Source organism: Oryx dammah, unplaced genomic scaffold, assembly GCF_014754425.2.
Source record: "Oryx dammah isolate SB20612 unplaced genomic scaffold, SCBI_Odam_1.1 HiC_scaffold_28, whole genome shotgun sequence".
Taxonomy (NCBI): domain Eukaryota; kingdom Metazoa; phylum Chordata; class Mammalia; order Artiodactyla; family Bovidae; genus Oryx; species Oryx dammah.
The window spans coordinates 113,890,863-113,897,796 of NW_024070212.1; positions in this window are offsets into that span (position 1 = coordinate 113,890,863).

Sequence of the window (6,934 nt, forward strand, 5' to 3'; positions counted from 1 at the left end):
ACACACACACACACACACACACACACACACACACACACACACACACACACAGTGGAATATTACTTAGCCATTAAAAAGAAAAGGATGCCACTTATAGCTATAAGGATGGACCTAGAGATTATCATATTAAGTGAAGTCAGACAGAGAAAAACAAATATCATATGATATTGCTTTTATGAGGAATCTTGAAAAATGATACAAATGAGCTTACTTACAAAACAGAAACAGACTCATAGATCTAGAGAATGAACCAGGGTTCATCATGATTACCAGGGGTAAGGGTGGGGGAGGACAGATAGATGGGGAGTTTGGAATTGAGATGGACACACTGTTTTATTTAAGATAGATAACCAACAAGGACCTACTGTATAGCAGAGGGAACTCTGCCAAGTATTCTGTAATAACCTAAAAGGGGAAAGAATATGAAAAAGCATAGATGCATGTACAAGTATAACTGAATCCGTTTACTGTATACCTGAAACTAACACAACATCATTAATCAACCATATTTCAGTACGTAATAAAATGTTTTTAAAAAACAAAATGAAACGGGTTATTGGAAGCCCTTCCGTGTTTGGGGAAGGGACGGAAGTGAGGCTAACGAAGGAGGCGGAAGAAGGAAGCCTTGACCTCCGGGGAAGCCATGACCATACAGCCTAGCAGGGGGCATCGGAGGGCGAGAGATGAGGGTTTGGCCTGACTTTTCCACTGCAGCACCATCAGTGCCTGGCATAGGGCAGGTGCCCAGTCGGGGTCTGTCGAATGAGCAGACCTTGCAGTCCTAGCAACTAGTGACTGGGCAGGAGCTGTGCTCAGTCCTGGGCCAACGTCTCCAGAGGCTGGGTTCTGTAAATCCCCGTGGGAAGCTGGGATGCGCGTGCCCTGTGCCAGGAATGAGAACGGGGCGCAGAGAGCACAGCCCCTCCACCTGCTCTGTTTCAGGGGCCACGGGCTTTGTGTCTGGTGGCACTGGACCCAGAGGAGAGGTGTGGGCACGCGGGCGGGAATACGGATAGGGTTCTGGCGCACAGAGCTGAGAGCCTGGCCAGGTTCAAGGTTTTGGGTTTTGTCCCATTTTCTGAAGGAGAAGACGTGAGGCTTAGAAAGCAGCGAGCATTCGTGTCTAGAAGCCAAGGAGTGGATTCCACGCCAACAAGAGAGCTCTTTATTATTCCGAAAACTTCCCCCTTTCCCTCACACGTTCCTGCTTCTGAGACAGAACCGAAAAGTCCCAGCTCTCCAGCTGTAACCCCAGACCAGCGGCAGATGAGAGAGCAGAGCGGGGCGCCCCACGGCCTGTCCCGCTGGCTGCGTCCAGCAGACGGAGGCTGGCGTTTCCTTGCGGTTGCTCCCTGGAGCTGCCGGCATCCTTCACGTGTAATTACCCGCATCTGCGGAATGAGCGTGGATCAGACAGTCAGCCTTCCCCTAAGTGGACGCCTTGGCAGGCAGGATGAAGCCAACCCCCGAAGAACACCCCTGGGCTTTGAGGCTCGGCAGACGGAAGGATGCTGCAAAGCTCAGAGCTCCTTAAATTCTCTGCACGGCTCTGTCTCCTGTTACGGGCTTTGATACCGGATTTCTTAGAATTCAGAGACAGTGATTCATGTTTTAGAGGCTGAACGTTACTGCAAAATAAGCTCTCTGTGAGGCTCTGTGTTTACTCTGAGTGGAGGAGCCCCCGGGCTGTAGGTTCATTCCTGGAATTAATCATTCATTCGTTTATCCAGGGCCTAGGGGGTGTCTGCCCCATACCAGGCACCGTCAATACAGAGAAGGAGGGCTTACCCGGCGGTCCAGTGGCTAAGAATCCGTCTTGCAATGCAAGAGACACCAGTTCACCCTCTGGTCTGGGAGGATCCCACGTGCTGCTGGGCAACTAAGTCCACGGGCCGCAACTACTGAGCCTGCGGGCTGCAGCTGCTGAAGCCCATATGCCTAGAGCCCGCACGCCACAACCAGAGACACCACTGCCTCGAGGAGCCTGTGCACCACGACCAGAGACGCCACCGCCTCGAGGAGCCCGCGCGCCACGACCAGAGACGCCACCGCCTCGAGGAGCCCGCGCACCACGACCATAGCCCGTGCAGCCACAAAGACCTGGCACAACCAAAAGCTTCATATGTAAATCTAAAAAGTAAACAGTGGAGATGGAAAGGCTTTGTCCTCTGTCCGCTGGAGTCAGTGGGTGATAGAAGGGCAAACAGCGTGCCCCGAGCTTTGTGCGGGGACAGGTCTGCCTGAAGCCCTCAGGCACACAGAGCATGGAGTGACCATTGCCTGGGGGCGAGGGTAGGAGGCCTCCGCTGGAGGGGTGTTTGGAGGGGCAACTCTTGGAGGAGGAGGAGTCCTCTGGTTTTCCAAGTACAGGAGTAAGTGACAAGAGGAGTATTGGGTCCAGGGAGAGGGAAAGAGCTCCTCTGACCTCTGCCTGAGACTTTGTATCAAGTCAGGGCGCCTGGTGGGCAGGGTAGAGGATCGGGGGAGGGGGAAGCAGCAGAGTCACAGCAATGATGTTTAAATGAAAAAGCAGCCTGGCGACTGGGGGCAACTTGGCAGATGGATTAGAGAGATGAGGGCTGGGCTGGGAGGTGGGGGTTGGAAGCAGGGATGGGGAGTTTGTTCTCACTGCAGGGCAATGCTGTGAGGACCACTGCTGAGCGGAGCGGATGGAAGGAGAGGGTTACCTTGGAGGTGCTCAGTTAAAGGTACATTCTGGGCTGAACCATAGCCCCCATAACTTGCAGGTTGAAATCTTAACTCCAGAGCCTCAGATTGTGTGTGAAGACAATCCTTAAGAGGTAATTAAGTCACACTGAGGTCTTAACGGTGGATGCTAATCCAGCCGGAAGGGAAGTTGCTCAGTCGTGTGGGACTCTTTGCCACCCCATGGACTGTAGTCCACCAGGCTCCTCAGTCCATGGGATTCTCCAGGGAAGAATCCTGGAGTGGGTTGCCATTGCCTTCTCCAGGGGATCTTCCCGACCTGGGGATCAAACCCAGGACTCCCACATTGCTGGCAGACACTTTACCCTCTGAGCCACCATGGAAGCCCAATCCAGTAGGACTGGTGTCTAATAAGAGGAGATTAGAACATAGATATGGAACAGGAAGATGGTGTGAGGGCAAAGTGGCCATCTACTGATGAGGGAGGGGGCCATCTACGGATGAGGGAGGGGGCCATCTGCTGATGAGGGAGGGGGCCATCTGCTGATGAGGGAGGGGCCATCTGCTGATGCGAGGAGGGAGGCCCCAGAAGGATGAAACCCTGCAGTGATTTGATCTTGGATTTCCGTGGCCCAGGACTGTGCAAAGATGAATTTCTGTTGCTTAAGCCGCCTGGGTTGTGGTACTTAGTTATGGCACCCTGGGCAGATGGGGATGCTGTTGCCCACAACACATATGGTGGGGGGGATGGAGATCTGCTGTGGGAAGCCACACCCCCACTTCTGCACCTTCCACGGAGCTGAGCAGCCTCAGGAGATTCTGATATTCAGCCCCCAGTGGGTGCTCCCAACACGTAGATGAGACGGGCAGATGCATCAGGTGACTTACTGGACAGGTCCTGGTTGCACGAGCTGCAGGGAGTCAGCTGGCCCACAGGGTGTGCCTGGTTCCCTGGAGCTCACAGGCAGGACCAGGTTTGACTCAGTTCCTTCTTGGGGACCTGGTGGCTCCAGGTCAGGGGTCCTGCGCCAGCAGGACCCAGAGCTACCATCAGGAGAGGTCCTCACTGGCCTGGAAGGGATGTCATCTCACAGGGACACACGGCTGAAGGAGCTTCGAGAGGAGTCCTGGGAGGTGGGAGGCCTGGGGCTGGGTGTGGGGGAGGGCAGGGTGGTCCAGGGGCTCCTGGAAGGAGGAACTGACCGTGCAGTCCCCCGCTTCCTGCTGACCTCATCTTTAAACTAAGGATGAAAGCAACAAAGACAAGTAGAAAATAATATTCAGAAAAACAGAAGAGAAAAATAAACTGGAAAGGAAGACATCACAGTTGAGGCCGAGTGAGGGCTTGGAGGAAAGGGCGAGCGTCAGTCATCCGAGATGCTGTTCAGCTTCTGGGGGCTGAGAGCCGCTCTGCAGGCCCCCGGGATGCACGCACGGCTGTGCGCTCTGCCTCTGCCCCCTCCCACTCCCCAGGTCCAGGGCTTCTGGCCCTCTGGGGGCCCTTCTCCTCCCTGGTAGCTGGTCGGTGTGACCATTCTGGCCAGAATGCAAAGCCAGCCTCCTCTGGCCAAAGGCCCCGGGTGCAGGGACTGTGACTCTTCCCTCTTTCCTTCTGCTCAACCTGTGACCAGGGACACCGATGCACATTCGGAAGGCCTGCTGATTAAAATTCCAAACGGCAGGAGGCTGCTTGCTGGAAACAACCCTGGATCCAAAATGACCCTGGGGGCTGAATTCTGCAGCGAACTGAGCTGAAGGTGCTGAAATGTGGTCCTAACGGGCTGCCTCTGCCTCCCCGTGTTGGCGCCAGAAGACGGCTTGTCCTCCCTAAGCCTGAGGATGAGAAACGCCGGCCGGAAGAACCCCACAGGCGCTAATTTTCCCCATCGTGTTTCATCACAGAACTCACCTAAGAAAATATGGGACACGTTCTGTTTTGAATTCCCGCCAGGAAAACGCTGGTCTCGACCCGAGACCCGCTTGCTTCCTTTAACCTGTTGGTGGAAACCTGCTGTGTTTCCCTTCTCTCACTCTCTTCTGGGAAGCTCTGTGTGAAAATTTGCCGTCTTATTTCAAAGAACTGGAGGCATTAGCTCTGTCTTTTGTATACTTGCAATTTCCCCATTTTGCCTGGATTGTGCTGTTTCCTATATATCTTTATTTTAAGATACTAAAATATCTTGATAGACAGTGAAAGTGTGCGTCTCTCAGTCACGTCCTTTGTGACCCTATGGACCATAGCCTGCCAGGCTCCTTTCCGTAGAATTCTCCAGGCAAGAATACTGGAGTGGGTTGCCGTTGCCTTCTCCAGGGAATCTTCCCAACCTAGGGGTTAAACCCAGGTCTCCTGCATTGCAGGCAGATTCTTTACCATCTGAGCCACCACCAGGGGTTATTTATATTTTTTTAAAAATTTTCACATCACTTAATTTTTCACTTCATGGGAAATAGATGGGGAAACAGTAGAAACAGTGTCAGACTTTATTTTTTGGGGCTCCAAAATCACTGCAGATGGTGACTGCAGCCATGAAGTTAAAAGACACTTACTCCTTGGAAGAAAATTTATGACCAACCTAGATAGTATATTCAAAAGCAGAGACATTACTTTGCCGACTAAGGTCCGTCTAGTCAAGGCTATGGTTTTTCCTGTGGTCATGTATGGATATGAGAGTTGGACTGTGAAGAAGGCTGAGTGCCGAAGAATTGATGCGTTTGAACTGTGGTGTTGGAGAAGACTCTTGAGAGTCCCTTGGACTCAAGGAGATCCAACCAGTCCATTCTGAAGGAGATCAGCCCTGGGAAGAGTTGACTCATTGGAAAAGACTCTGATGCTGGGAGGGATTGGGGGCAGGAGGAGAAGGGGACGACCGAGGATGAGATGGCTGGATGGCATCACAGACTTGATGGACGTGAGTCTGAGTGAACTCCGGGAGCTGGTGATGGACAGGGAGGCCTGGTGTGCTGCGATTCATGGGGTCGCAAAGAGTCGGACAAGACTGAGCGACTGAACTGAACTGAACTGAATTTTTCAAACTTTAAACCTTTTATTTTGTATTGAGGTATAGCCAGTTGATAATATTGTGATAATTTCAGGTGAACAGCGAAGGGACTCAGCCATGCATATACATGGATCTGTTCTCCCCCAAGCACCCTTCCCATCCAGGCTGCCACATAACATTGAGCAGAGGTCTGCATGCTATACACTAGGTCCTTGTTGGTTATCCATTTTAAATATAGCAGTGTGTACATGTCCATCCCAAAGTCCCTGACTATCCCTACCAATGAAAGTGAAAAGTGTGAAAGTGAAAGTCTCTCAGTCGTGTCCGGCTCTTTGTGACCCCATGGACTATAGTTCATGGAATTCTCCAGGCCAGAATACTGGAGTGGGTAGCCTTTCCCTTCTCCAGTGGATCTTCCCAACCCAGGAATCAAACCGGGGTCTCCTGCATTGCAGGTGGATTCTTTACCAACTGAGCTATGAGGGAAGCCTTCAACAAGAGACATTATTTTAAAGACACACACTAAGGTACAGAAGGGCCCAACTGATGAAGGACAGTGGATGGGAAAGGGTTGGTTTCACAACAGGAGATCTGAGAATGACAAGGGAGAATCAGTGGCTGTGACTGTAAAGTCAGGACAGTGGTGGGCTGCTCTGATGCCCCTGAGCTCTGAGACTGAAGTAAGCCAGCATATCAAGGCAGGGGGAGGGGGTCCCCTAAGCTGTGCCCCGGCCAGAGCACATTTGCATATGGCTCTGGTGCCAGGCTGGACTTTAAGAGGGGATGGGACTGGCCAAGTGTGTCCAAGTCGATGAGCAGTGTTGGCCAGGAAATATGCACCTTCTGAGGTGGTACCTGTTAAAGGCCCCATGGACGTGGATTAGACCCCTTCACATGCTTCCAGATGGGGGTCCAAGACAAGGAGCTGGAGACTGGCTCAGTACAGAGATTCCCCCAGGTCATTAGTGTGTACTGTGAATTAGTGGTGATGAGGCTCCGGTCAACAGAGGCATTCAAGAGGAGGTGTTCAGCCACTTCCCTAGGATGGTGTGAAGGAGTTTTGTGCCTGAAGTGGGGGTGACCTTCAACCCTGAAAGTAAATTGCTTTACATCCTGCCTGTGGACTGACGTGAGAAGCCTAGACAGGTAAACTCAGCTGCTCAGAGGTTCCCGGGGTGCTAGGACCTTCCAGCATCTGAGCATGGCTTTGTTCTCCGTTCTTCAGGATCCACGTTTTGCCCGGCAGCCTTGTGCTCACCTGCTCTGTG